This window comes from Phaenicophaeus curvirostris, chromosome 1, assembly GCF_032191515.1.
Source record: "Phaenicophaeus curvirostris isolate KB17595 chromosome 1, BPBGC_Pcur_1.0, whole genome shotgun sequence".
Classification (NCBI taxonomy): domain Eukaryota; kingdom Metazoa; phylum Chordata; class Aves; order Cuculiformes; family Cuculidae; genus Phaenicophaeus; species Phaenicophaeus curvirostris.
The window spans coordinates 177,473,508-177,491,214 of NC_091392.1; the positions used below are offsets into that span (position 1 = coordinate 177,473,508).

Below are 17,707 nucleotides of genomic sequence, written 5' to 3' on the forward strand. Positions count from 1 at the left end.
CACACTCTTTCTAAGCCATGGGTTCAGGATTTCATTTCAATCGACTTTTTCTCTCTTTCTTCAAAGTATTATTAAAGAAACTACGTGGGAGAAGCCCTATTTAAATCCATCTATGGCAGTAATAAATGATTATATGGTTAAGCTTATAGAAAACCAAGCACAAGACCTGGGCCAATACTCTTTTAATCAAATAATTGCTATTCAGATGAAATTTTCTGTGCAACAATTATTTCTTTTAAAAAGCCAGAAAAATACTTGAATGAACTCAAGCACTTGAATGACTTTATTTAATGCCCATCATAATATTATATTATAAATATATTGGAATATTTCTTTAGCTTTGTATATATTTTCTTTTCTAATCATACCACTAGAAAAATAATACCACGCTCAGGGATAAAAGAAAAACACTGTTATTGGAAAGAAGCTTCTTCTTTAGCTTGCCAAGCAGCTACTAGCCTTCCAATGAGAAGAAACAGCATACAGTGGGGTTGCTATACAACACAATCAGTGGGACTTGGAGAATTGCTTTGCCATTTCCAAGTATCATTATGACTGTGCTGAAGCGACTATGTTTTGCATGAGGAGGATTTGAAGGGAAGCAGGTGGCTAATAAAAACAGTATAGACATACTGTGACACACTGTCAGTCCACTGAAACTCCAGGCTCCAAACGTTTTTACCTTTTCAAAACATAGTAATAACTACCCAGCCAGACTGATTTCTTGTTTCCCCTTGAATATTCCATTGTAATAAGATTTCACACAGAGTGATGCTACATATGAGGAGTCACCAAAGACTTAATGAAAGGGAAGGAGGAAGGGAGGGAGGGAGAGAGGGAGGTACAAAGAAGGAAAGGAAAGAATTTGTGAGTATTTGCTTGTCTCTTGCAGGCTTGGATTACTATCTGAGTATAATAAAATCCATCACACCATTTAGACATGACAGTGCCTACGCTTCATCAAAATACTTGTAAACAGTTGCCTCTTTAATTGATAGAATGGATCAAATCCTACTCACCATAAGATAATTTCAGAGAGATTTTAAAGAAAGAGGATGCTCTCTGCTCACATTTCAGATTACCCAATTTAAACACTAGCAATAAAATATACATACACAAACACACATATCTCCTTTGGTAAGGAAGAACTGCAGCAACCCATCGCTGTTAACTAAGAGGGTGCTTCGCTGTTAACTAAGAGGGTGCTTCTTGGCAAAATCCCACTAATTCTAACTCCCATCACCAAAACTCTTCCCTTTCTGAAGGGAAGGACTGCAGGGTTGGGCAACAATTCACAAAGAAATTCAGTCATCAGCAGGAGGTGAGCTGCATGCTCTTCTCTTCCACCAACACACCAATGTGGTTCTTTTGTTTAATTAATTTATGCCTGCTGTCATTTTTCTGGGAGTTATGCCCAATTGTGTAGACCACCAAGATTATGGAATAGCATAAATGCATCCAGCAAAGTGCCCTTAACAGGCATTTGCTTCTCAAAAGAGAACTACCTCTATTCTCAGTTAGAGTTTGGAGAAAGCCTTTGTGTTTAAATGGAAAAACATATTAGTAGCTTTCCTGTTTCTTCCCCTCTGCAGGCTAATGTACTCCAGAAAATAGATTTTTTTTTCAAAAGAGTAGGAATGTATCTTGAAGAGCTCCATGTTAAACTACTGGCTACACACAGATAATGCCATCCTGGGGACAATTTTCTCCTGCTACTTTTAATGTGAAGTAGCATTTTCAAAATAATTTTGTCAGGCAGCTCTTCCGCACGGGAAAGGCTAGAATTCTGACGGCCCCAGAGTAACAGTAACATTGCCTGTAGAGTTAGCTCTGCAAGATACTAAATGTCCTTTACTTTCATTATTTAAAACTGCATCTTTCCTGGTAGGATTTTACACTAAAACAATCCCTTTAGGAATTCAGAGGATCCAGCTGGAATCCAGAAATAATAATAGTAATGATCATAGAATCATAGAATGGTTTGGGTTGGAAGGGACCTTAAAGATCATCTAGTTCCAACACCCCTGCCATGGACAGGGACATACCACTAGATCAGGCTGCCCAAGGCCCCATCCAACCTGGCCTTGAAATGATGTTAATAATTCTAATAATGAATAATTTATTTAGCTTAGCAGACTTTTACCTTATAAAAGATGTCCCATATCTCAACTTAGGTAGTACAATAGCTACATTTCAGCCCTATAGTGGTTCAGCAGTTGGACTAGATGATCGTTGTAGGTCTTTTCCAACTGAACTATTCTATACTAGTACATGAGCAATGATTACAATCAGTGCTCCCATTTAAGAAAGCAGGGAACCAGAACACAAACCAATACCTGCATTCCTCAGGGGAACGTTAGAGGAGGAGTTGGTGGCAGAGCAAGGAACAAATGTCCAAATATTTGAACTCTAAGCTTTAATTAGCAGACCACTATACTTCCATACCGACATCCAAGAATGTTTTGAGCAGGAGTGAGGAAAGAGCCTCAGTCATAATACATATCTCAGAAGGCAGTACAAAAGGAAGCAGTGACAGAAATAATGGTGCAAAATTGCTCTGGAGAAATCTTGGCCTATCTAAAGAAAAATTAGCAGCCAGGAATCTCTGAATGCACTGGGTTGGACTCATGGGATAAGGTGTTATGGTCCACATCAAACCCAGACAGCTTAGGCTCCTTTCATACTCATCAGAGAGAAACTGGCATATAATGATGTTAAATGCTTGGTCAAGCGTACGTGTTCATTCATCCCAGGGCAGCAAATTGTCCTGCTAAAGCAATGTGAGAAACTTAATCTGCTCCACAAGAAGATGTCTACAGTCCTTCAGTGGGCAGTCAATGTGGACTAGCTAAAATGTAGATGAAGATAGAGAACACAAGAGCTAGCTAGAATACACAGCATCTCCTGTTTGAAATCTAATGTTGCTACTTTGTAAATAACAATTATTCTATCAACAGATGCATGGTAAAGATTGGCAGATGAGGGAAGAGTTCTCAAGTATGTTTTCTTACACATTCACATATGCTGATACAGCTAACTTACGGCATGTTGCCTTTTAATTTTTTAAATTGTTTTGCTACTCTTCCATTTTTGTATGCTCCCATTGTGCATTGCATAAGGATCACTTATTCAGTGAGCAGAAGAATGACAAACCTCCATTAAAATGGAAAGCCTGAGCCCATTATACTACATATTAAGCACAGAGAGAAATTTGTTTTCTGATGAGAAATAAAACAGACCCTTGAACTTAAAAGTCAATGACGGAGAAAAAAAATTAACATAAAGATATGATTTACAGTAGTAAAAGAAAGTTATTCAGGAGTCAATAATTTTTCAAAAGGGTTAAGAGAGCATATGCAGCATTACTTATAATGAAATACAGGATGAGTATGGCAAGCTTAATTGGCATGCTACTTAGATTCAACAGATATTTAAACTATTGATATATAAAGTGTTCTTGTTGTACAGTAAAGGTAGGGGTCCCACACATGTTCTGAAAATTAATACAGTTCAGAGAAAATAGTAAAAATTACAATCCATTCAGTATCTATTAGAATTTAAACTATATAAGAATGATGGTCCTTTAGATGACTAAATTTCCTTTTTATCATTAGGTCACTGAGGTTGGCTAAAAAAGGAATCAAGGCAACTTTTTGAATTCAGATCTATCTGACTCTGGGGTTCAACCAGGAATTTAATGACAAATGGAAAACAGTAGGTAAGCATGAAATCTGAAGTAATTTATCACTGCTGTCTTTTCAACAGATAAGCATTTCTTTGTTTGAACAAATAGACATTAGAGTACATGAAAATAAAAATGTTTTGAACAGCACAGTTTCCATAGGGCTTCTACTTAATGAAATTTCAGAAAAAGTTCAGTATAAAGTTTTGATGCACAAGGAAGATTATTAATTTTCCTTCCACATGACAAATAGATAAATACCTCTATGCTAAGCACAATTTTAAGTACCATACAATGTTCAGGTTCACATTTTTCAATGCTTCAGAAAGCACAAAGAGATGTACTTAAACTATTAATTTCTCAGCATATAATGTTAAAACTGCCCAAATAATTCCATCAAAAAGTAGTTCAGCTGATAAATAATACAAACTGTTTTTCTCTAGATTGTCACTTACAGACCCAATGTTGACTCTGAAAAAAACTTGATTTCTTTCCTTCTCATACATCAATACCAGTCATAATGATTCCTCACATCCTACTGGTGCAACCTCACTGTCTTGTATATGTCCTGTCAACAGCAGGTGTATGACCAATCTGTTTCTTTTTGGTCATCTCAGTGATTAATCAATAAGAATTTAGTGTACAGCTCTTTGGATGGTGCATACCCCATCTAACTGCTTTGTCTCAGCAAGGTAAAAAAGAATAAAGAACTACACAGTCCCTTCTACCTCCCCCAGTTCATATGAGAGAAAAATACTATTACAAATGAAAAAATCCAGCTATGATGAACAACAAGGAGTAGAAAAAAAGGTGGGTTTATTTGCTCTTATCAGAAATAAATGTTCAAGATTCTAATACATAGTCAGATGATTTTTAGAAGATGATAAAGACAATTCAAATCTGGAAGCATTAGTATTAGAGGAAATAAACCGTTATCTGGGATTTGTCTTCTATGTGATTAATTAAAGGGAACCAGGTATTTATTATGTTTTGACACTTGTGTCAGTGACTGCTGATATGCTGATCAGTCTATCAAAATGGAGGAGATAAAAAAGAAGCTCTAAGTAGAACTAGAGTTTACAGCAAATCAAAACCACTGTACCAAATCTTTACATGAACCTAACAAATTTGCAGAAAGACAGAAAAGGCATTGCCCGATCAACCCTTTGCCTGTCATAGCTATTGGCTGTTGGAAGGAAAAGGAGAGATGGGTTCTCTTAGGGGTAAAGGCAAGAACAGACAACAAGGGAGAAGAACTAGAAGACTGTCTGTAGACAGACTGCTGGGGAAAAGTCAACAGAAAGGATCCTAGAGGTTCTTCACTGTGTTGTTGAATCTTTGAGGAAGAGGAAGAACTTACAAAGGAACAAAGAAAATGCTTCTCAGAGAAAGGATGGCCTTTATAACAGGAAAGAAGCTCCATGGAGGGCTGGGAGCTAAATGTAAAAGCCAGACACAAATGACGCTAAGTCACTGAGAGGAGAGACAAGCTACAGAAATGTACAGTGTCTCCTTTTTTTTATTTCCATGCTCACAAAAGCATAGAAAGTCACTTTGTTTTTAAAAAAAAAGGTCTAATCCAGACTAGAGGTCCTTGCACATCTCATACAGTGCTAACTTCCTTTATGCCCTGGGCCTCCAAAACTGCTTAGCACTGACATTCAAACTTCAAGGTGGAAAGGGAAATCCCATCTTTCTAAGACTTCTTGACCAGAGAACATCTTTCCTGCATGCTTAAAGTCTTATAAGGATTCATAATTGAGCTTATGCCCTCCAGAATAGGCAGGATTCAATAAACTAAACCCATAGGCTTCTTGAGATAGTCACTATTTACAAGTGTGGTGAATTACACACTCTTCCATGTATGATCAAGAGCGTGCTCCCCAGGGAAAGATGGTGAGAAGACTACTTTTGGCTTAACATGACACAGTTCTGCACACCTGAACTGGCAAAGCCTGACACAATCCCAAACCAGCCTTTAAAAAGGTGAGAACAATGCCATAAAGAAGCCTTCACCACAGCAATCTAAGAATGACAGGTGGATGGATGGATCTATAGCCAGGTTGTGTCCATGCCAGAAGGAAGAAGTTCTCAACACCTTTTTGCCTTCTAGATTTTCAAAAGGATAATGTAAAAATTAATGTCTGCTGAACTGAAGGCAAAGAGAACTTCAAGAAAAATGATGATGTGGCATAATGAGGTTATAAACCAGACAATAATATGTCTGCAGTCTAAGGAAGTTATATAACCATTTTCTGAGTTGCCTATATTAACTCTGAAAGAAGTGTAGTCTCTAGCAAGAGAATGTAATGCAGCAAGTCCCTTTGTTGATTTAGGATGGCAGCGCTTACCTTTGCTTCTAAGCCATCAGAGAGACAATTGTATATTGTGGAAATACAGCGGGGACACGGATTAATTTCAAACTTATCACATAATCTGATGAGATTTCCCCTGAGATATCCTAACACTTTGCAGCACTGTGAGTCATTACTTCCATACTTATTGGAAATAACGTCTGAGCCCAGTAAAGGCACAATATTCCCACTGAGAGTTGTCATGATGAGAGTGGAATTAATTCTTATTGTCACTGCACATATCAAGGTTCTTTATGGCATTATTAGCATGTAGCCCAAATAGTATTTAAATCCATGATGATACCATATACCATACAACAGTATCATCTGGGGCCTCCTACATTTAAATGTGTGTTCCTTGCTATATATTGAATGCAAGTCAGAATTCATCTGCATTTACATAAGCCTGATGCAACTCCATCATCTTCAGTGGTCAAGCTCCTGGCTTGCACCCATATATAATTGGAACTGGATCTGTGACAGAATAGAAAAATTCAAGAACCTGTTAAGATGCAATTTATCAAGGAGCTAGACCTTAATCATAATGAGCTGTGATGCTAGTTGCTATGTTTTAGAGAATGAATGTAAAGTTTTATTTTTTTAATTGTAGTTAAATTCATTCACTCTTATTATGGAGTCACTTTATCTATTTTAAGTGTTCTCCAGGTGCTTGCTGTTACCAGATGTGGACAAATCCCTTTGCTCTTCACTATGAAACTAGCTGTGCTGGCATCTGTGGATATACTGAAGACTCGGCTGTATAAAAATGATTTTTGGATTTCCCAGCCATTCTACTACAAACTTTTACGAAATATTTCTGGTTTGTTTTTGCAAGCAAACTTTCTCCATTTTCGGTTGATCTGTTCCCTTACCGGATTCATACAAGTGTGCTTGTAACACTGCAATTTGTCACCACGGAAACAACTGTTGGGTCACTATAGCTGATGTCACTAAATGAATCAAGTAAGAAAATCATGGGAATGATTAAAAAAACCCACCAAAAATCAAACCGTCAATCTTCTAAACAAATTCAGTAACAGTTTGGAACAAACCAGAAAGAAATTCCAATGAATGTGATGATTTAATTTCAGTTTTCAAAATTGCAGGGTTTTTTTAAACTTTTTCTATTTCTCTGTGGGCAGCAGTGACTGAGTAAAATCCAGTAAAATGGGCTCTAGCAAGCCCATCTCATGCCTAGCACCATGTCTCACAATGAGTGTAGCAGTTTCAAACTTGTCTCTGCCAAAACTTTCATAGGAAGCTGAGGCATAGCAGTCTTCTTCCTAAGGGCATGCTGAGACCTGACTTGTCCACTTAATTAGCCATTTAACCATTCTGTCCAAAAAGGCTGAACATGCAGCTGTCTGTAAACAGCTTGCCATTGCCCAACAGCTTTAAATATATATATATATCTCACCATTTTCCTGACAGAAATAACCACAGGAGAGAAATCTTTAGCTGTTGCATCCTACTCATGTCAATGCAACAGTAATGTCTGTTTTAGGGATCAATGTTGATTTTATCCAGGATTCTGTAAAGCTTTGGGGAAAAAGCCTTGGAAAGGGAAAGAGAGATAACACTTCATAATCCAGGGCAGCCTCTCAGAGATATACCCATACCTCAAATATAAATGCAGGATAACCACATTTTTATTTAAATAATGTATTTCTATATTTAGCAGCAAATTAGATAGATAAACAAAATCTTAAATGAGTTTAACTTACAATTTTTTTTTACGCATTTCTTATAGCTACTGGAAGCACAAGGCTACAAGTGCTGTTCTAAGTTTGTTCTAACTTTAGAAATAATATTGAATTATGTTTACCATATTATCTTAATGTTTTAAAGCTTTATAATTTTCATAGAATCATAGAATCACCAGGTTGGAAAAGACCCACCGGATCATCAAGTCCAACCATTCCTATCAAACACTAAACCATGCCCCTCAGCACCTCATCCACCCGTGCCTTAAACACCTCCAGGGAAGGTGACTCAATCACCTCCCTGGGCAGCCTGTTCCAGTGCCCAATGACCCTTTCTGTGAAAAATTTTTTCCTAATGTCCAGCCTAAACCTCCCCTGGCGGAGCTTGAGGCCATTCCCTCTCGTCATGTCCCCTGTCACTTGGGAGAACAGGCAAGCACATTTTGTCACATTTTGCATGAAAAGTTAACCCTAGCTTTATTTCTTAAATATTGTCGATGCTTACCTAGAAGCAGCCACTTTTATCACTATCACACTCTCTCTGGGGAATTAAACTTTAGGAAACATACTCAAAATGTCTCTTTTATAGCCTTACTAATTAAATGTAATTAATTTACTAGTGACCTGGAATTGCAGGTATTAAAAAAATAATAAAATCTCCAAGTGCTTTTGCTTTGCATTTGATAGATGTTAGAATCACTTTTTCCTTTTAGGGAAAAATTAGGAAGAAATAATATTAGGTGACAGTGAAGTTCATCACAGCAGGTCGATTGAGACTGTCAGGATTCATTAGCATGTGTGTGACTGGTAAATAATTGAGTTAATTTTAGGTTGAGTGACATATTTGGAAAACTACGAATCACCTTCTTTTGTGAATTTAATCAACCTTTGCTCTTTGCCACATAGTTCAGTGTACATCTGCAATATTAAGTTGGAACTGACTCTTCTGTCTGCAGCCCTCACAAATACCAACTGTTTGCAAACTTTCAAAGCCATCAACGGTACTAAATGCCAGCCTCCAGCAAAGAGTTCAACACAAATAAAGCATCATAATTACAAAGAAAAGAAAAAAAAGGAAAAAAAAACCAACCAAGAGAGCTGAAGATGAGGCTTTCTTTAACCAGATTTACGCTGAAATATCAATTTGCTTTGTCTCCAAGAATAAAAATGCTAAAGTCTGCAGGATACTAACGCAGAAAGATTATTTCTCTGGAAACATTCCCCAAAAATAGCTCCTGTTTGAAAATTTTAGTCAGTCCTCAAATGCTTCTTTGTGACACTGTGTTAGCCCAATTAAATCACATTCCAAAAAAAAAAAAAGTGCACTGCATGTGGATCTTCCAGCTTTGGTTTCTGAAAAACACTGTTTTCAAAGGCAGGAAACATCTTTTTCAAAGCTTAGTTTTATTTGGAAATAAGTCACAATTCCTGGCTAATGTGAGCTATTCATTTATTTTTTATACAATGTCTTCTGATCTCTTAGCACAGTTCCTCTTCATTTCCAACAGACATTCTATTAACGCTACATTTGATATTGAACATGACAATATTTAGGTAATACAATGGGCTTTTTTATGTAAAATATAAGCTGTGAAGATATGCACTTGCAAAAAGGGCAATTACTCTTCAGGTTCATATTTTGAAAATGCAAACTAGTCACTTGTGGATTACTGGCAACTACAGCTTGGGCTCTGACACTTAACTGTTTGTTATTAATATTCAAAGCAATTAATGTAATTATAAATATGGACAAGAAAAATATCAACACTATTTACATTAGTTAGATACTAGGAGGTAAAATACTTTGTCAGCTGTAATACAATACAAATTGCTGCAAAGCTCTTAATACAATTACAACATGCATATATTCAAAGCACTACAGTTTATATTCTAGGTCTGTCCTCCTGGGATCAATTTATGATACTCTATGCTGGGTATCTTGTCTTGATAAAATAATGATACTTCTTTCCCGTGTTGCTACATTTGGCAACCACACACTTTCTGCGCGGGTAGGATTACAAGCCTAGTCATTGCAAAGTAAATAGTAATACATATCGCTGAGATGGATGGGGACAGGAAGCAGAAGGCATGATTGGCATCAGTACAGAAAGCACTACACATGAGTGTGCACCTACCTGTGCGATGTGGAAAGATTTTCCTTAAGTAAACATAGTAAAAAGGTATCACAGAATCAACAGCAGATCATATCCACTTCACTGTTGTCATTGGCTTCTTGACTGTTCATATTAAAAAACCCACTCAGACATTTACCATCTTCACCCCATGCACGCATGACATGCAGTGACAGGTATCAACTCTGTGATGTAGGTTCAGGAGGTCTACAGAAATGATTCTCATAGATGACAACCAGGTAGATGAGTACTGCAAGATGGACAAAATATACTCCTATCATAAGGAGACTGATGCTTTCTTAAATTCTCAAAGTTATTAAGCCATTTAAACAGAAAGACTACCTCGTATTCCTTCATTTTCTAGCATTTAGAATTAAACTCATGTTCAGAATTACTGTTGTTATAAACAGTAACCAATCCTAAACAAGACTATTTCAAAGCTCCTTATTAGTGCTTTAATTTTTACGTTTGACAGTTGTGTAACATGTATGCTGACATCCTCAATTAATAACAATGTGTGTTACTTGGTAACATACAGCATGTTTACCCGTGTGCCTCATCAACGATCTTTCCAGGGAATCAGAAGAAGACATTGCTCCTGGATTCTCATGTACCCAAATGGCATCCTTGTAATCACCTACTGTAAACACACATTTTCTAGCACTGGAAAGGGAGACAAATGGTCGCAATGCCAAACCAATTCAGAAAAGGGAAACAGTTTTAGTGCATAACTTCTTTGATAAATAGAAGGGACACCACAGCAGAGATGCACATTACTAAATAAGGTGCAGTGCCTAGATGGGGAAATAAATTAAAAGTGAACAGGGAACCATTAAAAGCTGACACCTTCTCCAACCAAACCAAATTGCGACTGCCCAGTTGGTACTGATGCACAGTCCTGCTTTGTTTCCCCATGGGATCCACGGGGCTGATCAAAAGATAGCCAATAGCAACATACTCCTTTTTCAACGAAGTGCTGAGTAAGAACAAGAATAGATAAAACATCTGTATGTAATTCCTGGCTGAGGGCTGTTACAACCCCAGCTTTTTGCTGAAGCAGCCTCAAGGATGCTCTGACTCTCTTCCCTGCAGGCCATGGTCCTGATGAGCAGACACAGTGGTTAGAGCCCGCTGTTTCATCCATGGCCCCCTGTTCTCTGAGTAGGGCTCCCTTGCTCAAGTACTCCAGCAAGGAGTTGTTTGAGGGGCATAGTTTAGTATTTGATAGGAATGGTTGGACTCAATGATCCAGTGGGTCTTTTCCAACCTGGTGATTCTATGATTCTATGAAATCTGGCACTGTCTGCTGCAACGTACAACCTTTCTGGTTGTAAGGAGAGTAAAAGAGCCATCCTATACCTCTGGAGGGTTCTTGTGAGCCTTAGAGACGTGTAAGACTATCAGCTACCTTCCTTCTTGCTATGTCAGGTGTGCAACACCCTGGGTGATCCAGCTGCAGGTGACTGCCCCCAGACCACTGCTGCCTGCTGTTAATCCACAGGAAAGCCTGTGCAGCAATGCCAAAGGGCTCCATGCCTCCATGTCCAAGAATTTTGCTGTACAGATGGAGGAGGGAAGTGTACAAATCTGCCAGATAAAAATTCCCCAGCTTCTGCCTGCTTGTTACAATTTAACATTGGTTTCTGTATTTAATTTTTCAGTTTCGCATGTAGTTTTCTTAAAAAAAAAAAAAAAAAAAGTTGGAGTGTGCCAGTTATTTCTCCAAGGTTTCAGAACACAAGCTTACAGTTCTTCTGCTGTTTGGCATAGGCTGCCACAGATGGAAGACAGATATCTGTCGGCCAAAGTTTAAAATGGACCAGATTTTCTTGTTTAGAAATTTTAGCTGTTTAGCACTCCCAGTTGTACAATAAGTCAGACCAACCCGTCCCTCCCTAACAAGTGCATGCACAAATGAACAAGGGAGACCACTGCCCGTGCAGGATTCATGCACGCAGAGACGTCTGCAGTGCACTGGGCCTGTCCTGATGGTTAGTTTAGGAAAGAAAGGGGGCAACTTTTTATAACCTGCTTGGAAAGCTCTGAAACTCATGTACCTGTCTGCCAAAAGGAAGCTCATTTAATGAAAGGGAAGGAAAACAACGTTGCCCAGTAGCCATTTTAGTTAAAGTCAGATGGGAATATTTTCTATTTCTGAGTCTTTGCAATCCCAGCATCTGAGGTAAGCTGCTGAATTGGTGCATGCTCTTGCTAAATCTGCTGTGCTCCTTTCCTAGCTGATGGATGTGGATTTAGACTGACCTCAAACCCTCCAACTTCCTCCCCCCAGAGTTACAGTCATTCTCTTATCACACCTGATCTTTCACAAAAGCCTCTGCACCTCCCAGCCTTGTCACAGCAACTCTTCAAGCATAAGTCAACATAAGACAACTAGACATAACAGATTTCATTTTTCTATTGGATGCACACATACGCCACAAAGACTGCAGTTCATCACGCTTTTCAAACTTTGCTGAGCATGTGCAAGTGGGATAGCACTTTTGTGAACAGGGTAGAGCTGCTGCTTCTTTTTCTTTGCTCTTTTTATTTGCTTGTAAGGTAAAAAGTTGCTTAAAGCAATTCTCTTTGAGTTTAAATTCACAATTCATGCTCAATGGGCTGTCTGGTGCTGTGTCCAAAATCAGCACAGAAACATTGTCGCCTTTTCTTGGAATTCTGTGCATAGCCAGGGAAATGGAGGTTCCTCTTCTGCTCTGGCATCCCTTGAATGTGAACATTTCAGGGCTTGAAGATTTCTTCCTTTGCAGAAGGGTGGTGCCTACACGACTGTGTGCAGGAAGAAGTTTCCAGGAGCAACAGAAAGTAAACTATGCCATAAAAGTGCTACAGTACTTACTGCTTTTTTCCTTTCTGCATGACATCTTGGGAAAAATTTAGGGAGAAAAGAAATGCTGACAACTGACAGGCATTGGTCAGTGTCTTGAGGAAAGCAGGGAAACATGCTACCCCCCAGAAAAGGGCACTGGTGGCAAGACGGGAGAGGATAGATGGCTGGTTCACTCCCAGATGAATATTAGAAGTCGCAGGTGAACCAAGGCCACGTGCCCTACTAATAGCAGCAGCTTCCTGCTCAAAGGAAGAAGCAGGTTCACACATTTGTTCTCCAGTTGGGTTCACACATAAGCTGCAACACAGATGTTCAGAGGGCACAAAGGGGACACCCAGTAGGGCTGGCTGTAAAAGAAAATTTACAGGAATGACAGCAAGTTGCCTTTTACAGCAGGCTCTCTAGAGAGGCAGTAAAAGGGAAGCTCATTCTGCTATAATTTTTTTTCTGAAGCTCCTCCCTGTGTAAGATCCCACTGCTGCCAATCTCCAGAGACTGAAAGTGAATTAAAAAGAGAAGGAAAAGGCATAAACACATGGGAAAGCAAAATAAAGGAGCAAAGGAGAAAACAAAGCGGAACAAGTGAGACCGAAGAAATGTACTGCAAAGAGGGAATAGAAGGAAAGAATCATAGAATCATAGAATCACCAGGTTGGAAGAGACCCACCGGATCATCGAGTCCAACCATTCCTATCAAACACTAAACCATGCCCCTTAGCACCTCGTCCACCCGTGCCTTAAACACCTCCAGGGAAGGTGACTCAACCACCTCCCTGGGTAGCCTGTTCCAGTGCCCAATGACCCTTTCTGTGAAGAATTTTTTCCTAATGTCCAGCCTAAGTCTACCCTGGTGTAGCTTGAGGCCATTCCCTCTTGTCCTGTCCCCTGTCACTTGGGAGAAGAGCCTAGCACCCTCCTCTCTACAACCTCCTTTCAGGTAGTTATAGAGAGCAATGAAGGTACATCAATAGATTTGAGAAATAATACAGAAATATAATCAGAAGAACTGCTGTGGTCTTCTACACACACTCTGTAAGGATTGTTAGACATGGAAACCTCTCACAGGCCTGGAGACAGGTCTGAACTTCTAGAAAACCCACTAGTAGGACAATCATACATTAAGCTATCCAGGCAAATTCCTGGTCCCACACATAAAATGGAGACAATGATTCTTCTCCAGCTTTTGCAAGATGTCTTAGGACCTACAAATGATGCAAATTACAAATAAATTTTGCAATCTTATTCTCACCGGGCAAGCAAATTACTGCAAAAAACTATTTTTGTGGAAGGGTCCTCAACACCAAAAACTGGCCATGGATTTTATCAATAAGAATTCAAGCTCTCCCCATTGTAAACGTCTTGAAAGTTTCTCATACAGATTAAGGTAAGTTCAGTTGTTACATCCATGTATTCAGGAAACTTTTTCCACTTCCTAGCAGAGACTCAAAAAAAATTCTAGGTCTATAAATTCTTTATAAAGAATAAAATCTTCAAATCTTCTCATTTTCTTTTCTCCACTGCTAGGAGTTCAGCAGAGTTTCAAGTTTCATAAAGTATGACTCAACTTCTAAAAAAGAAATCACCTAAAACATGCTTTGTGACATGCAAGAATGTATTTCTGAAAGTGCACTAATATTTACCATAAATGTTTCAAGGGACATATTCAGATTCACTGAAATACTTGAGAGAATTTCCAGGAATTGCAAGATTTTGACCTTTATGGCAATTTTCTTCCCAATATTCAGTCACATTTGTGCCTTTACTACTTCATAAGTTGTAAAGAAAACCAAAGGAAACAGACAAAAAGCACAGTCTCAAGTGTTGGGGGAAGTGGTGATTCAAGAGTAGAGCTGCTTCTTCCAACTGACTGATTTTACCTTCAAAACTTCTTATTTGCTCATGAAGGGTCATCTTTTTATTCAGTCTGATGATAAATTTGTAAGTTTGGCTACACATTTCTCTGAGTAACCATAAGCATCACACCCTTCCCAAATTCTGCCATACAAATAACACATGTGCTATTGTAAATTCAGCAGGCCAAGATCCATCATACTGTCCCATTCATGGCAGCTGAAGTTTGTCAAAAGCTTTAAGAAGTTCAGCATCAAACTGTCAACAAAACTCACACACACTCCAAATCATCCAACAAAAACATGAGTGTATCCATTACACGTACCTATTTAATGCAGATATTCTCCAAGTTTCAAGACACATGTAACTGAGAATTGCTTCAAGTGCAGAGTCCAAGATCTAAAAAGGAGATAATATGTATTTTTAAAAGCCACTGAAATTATATATTACTATTTAGAAATTAGTTTATGAACTCATCATTCTAAAGTTATGCATCACCTGAGAAATGTTGCGGGTGATAACACTGACTGTATGATAATTTATAGGGTATTAAATTTAAGATATATAATATTGTACAGATTCTTAAGTGACTTCTACATGCAAGTTCATAATAAGTAGAAAAATGAAAATCATAAAATTTTAAAATAGCAATTTTGCTACAACTATCCATAATGCAAGAACAAAACCAACATATTGAATATGCAAAACTGCCAGTGGCATATCTGAAGACATAAATGATTTAGGAAACCACAAGCATCCCTATGTACATTTAAGCAACATTCTGCCTTTAGTTTGCAGCAAGACAGTGGCATGATTAGGGAAATCACCTCAAAACTCAAGGATATCATTATGTGCATTACTTCTTTTTTGTCCAAAAATGCTGAACATGGCAGTTCTGCTACAGGTGTGAAATTCTAGATGTACATTTTTTTTTGTAAGCATATGTGTAACACCTAATCACAATTAGTCCTAAAGTCTCTGTAAATTTTCCCAGTGAATCTTGCGCAGTGATCCTGATAAGTCTAATGTGCTTGACAAAGAAAAAAAAAAGGACAGGAGGACAAATCAGTAGAAACAAACAGGTTCAGCAGGCCAAAGGAAGACACAAAAGGAAGAAAAAATATAGGTAAAAATAGTTCAGGTGTCCATTTGGTCCAATCTTTGTTCTGGACAATGACTTCTGAGATGACCAAATCAGCTTCACCATCATGAGTAGCTGCTGTATTGAGTATTTTGAATCCTGCAATAGGAAAAACTTTTTCACACAGTGCTGCTACACAGCCACAGCTCTTATAATTAGGAGTCGACATTAGAAAAAGTCTTGCCTTTTTCCTTTGCCCACAATTTTGCCTGAGTTTTTGCCTACTGCTGCCCTACTGGTACCCACTGCATGATTCCCAATGTAGGCAAAGTGAATCACCCAGCAAAGTTAAAATTAATCCGTTATAGAACAATCTATACACACTATGCATCAATGGTCACCTGGCTGGGAGCACCCATGTGCTCCAGCTGAAGAGCAGGCATTTTCTTCTCAAAAAGCTCAGCCCACCGAAGGAGTCCTAGACTCCCTCTGTTCCCCTCTGTGAGCTTGTAATTTTCAAGCAGAGAGACAAAATGTAAATATCAGCATGGATAATTATTTCACTGCTCATTTTTTTGCAAGATAATCAGACAGAAAGATAATGCTTGCTCTGAGAAACAGAAGAAGTAGAAATTTTTATCCAGCAATTCAGTGAAAGATTCTGCCAATTCTTCTTACAAAAGCAACAGTTCATTGATTTGTGGCTGCTGCCTACTTCTATGTGCAAGAACAACTACCGAAATCCCTCACTGGTCTTCTCTACATATTTTCAGGCAATCTCTGTAATCATCACAACATCTAGGATAATTTCCTCTATGCACTATATTGCCATTCCTGCTGTTGATGTCAACTGCAGAGAAGCCAGGCTCAAAAGTTCAGATTCCATCACAGAAGCATAAGTGACATCAGTATATCTCTGCCTTTTGCATCTTCTACTCAATTCCCCAAAATTTCCATAATAAGGCATAGAGAAATCACAAAGCGAATGCCAATAAAGTTGATCTGAAAATCAGCTGCATATCACCTCTAGAAGGAGTGGGAGCTACTTATGAGGTAATACTTGTAAAAATCTGTAAGATCAAAGGGTGGCCAATGTTTACTCTTTATTTTCTACAGTTATGCCCTCCATTTTTCCTGTGTTTCTTCATCAGTTAACCTTGTAATACATTTTCCACACAGAATCACAAAATATCTCAAGTTGGAAGGTACCTGTAAGGATCATTGAGTCCAACTCCCTGCTCCTTGCAGGACTACCTAAAACCAAACCATAGAACTAAGACCATCTGTCATCCAGATGCATGTGGAGCTCTGCCAGGCTTGGCACAATGACCACTTCCCCAGGCAGCCTGTACCAGTGACTGACCACCCTCCTGATGAAGAACCTTTTCCTTATGTCCAATCTGAACTTCCCCCAGCTTCATTCCATTTCCTTGTGTCCTATCAGTCACCAGTAGAGAAAGAAGAGATCAGCACCTCCCCCTCTGCTGCTCCCTAGGCTTTGAGTTCTCCTTTTATATATCATCCCCCCTCACTTTTATGGCTGCATATTTTACATTCACTTACATGGCCTCTACAGTTGACTACAAGAACTCATGTTACCACACCTTCATTGGATTTACCAGCCATCAGCTGAAGCACATCAACCATCCAAATGCACGCTGCTCCCCAGATATAACATGTTTAGCCAAGTGACCTTCATAATGGCCAGCAGATTCCAGGGGCTGAACTACCAGGTTCAACAAAACCCGTGTCATAGAAGTAGCCTTCAAAACATCAACTGGTTGTAAAATTCTATTAATGCAATAACGCAAGAAACAATATTGCTCAAAGGTACATCTCAAGGGACTATTGACCTGAGAATTTCTTATAACATATTTATAGAGAAACATAATGAATTATTGCTTGGCTGAGATAGCTCTGTGACAGAACATTTGCAGACAAAGATAAGAACAATTGTATGTAAGTATAAGCAAATGATTTGCTGTGTATAACATTAGTGGTGTTTATTTTAGAAGTGACCACCCATCTGACTGTTGAAAAAAAACCCAAACCAAAA

At 38.5% G+C, this 17,707-nt stretch overlaps 1 protein-coding gene across 6 annotated transcripts in view; it reads right to left on the bottom strand.

Moving 5' to 3' along the window:
* The window catches only part of ENOX1 (ecto-NOX disulfide-thiol exchanger 1), a 297,335-nt gene extending 282,360 nt beyond the window's left edge, over positions 1 to 14,975 (bottom strand). For all 6 annotated transcript variants that reach the window (XM_069880861.1, XM_069880902.1, XM_069880891.1 and 3 more), the window contains exon 1: positions 14,896 to 14,975. The gene's annotated coding sequence lies outside the window, so the exon portion shown is untranslated. The remainder of the gene's footprint in view (positions 1 to 14,895) is intronic.
* Positions 14,976 to 17,707: the final 2,732 nt, after the last annotated feature.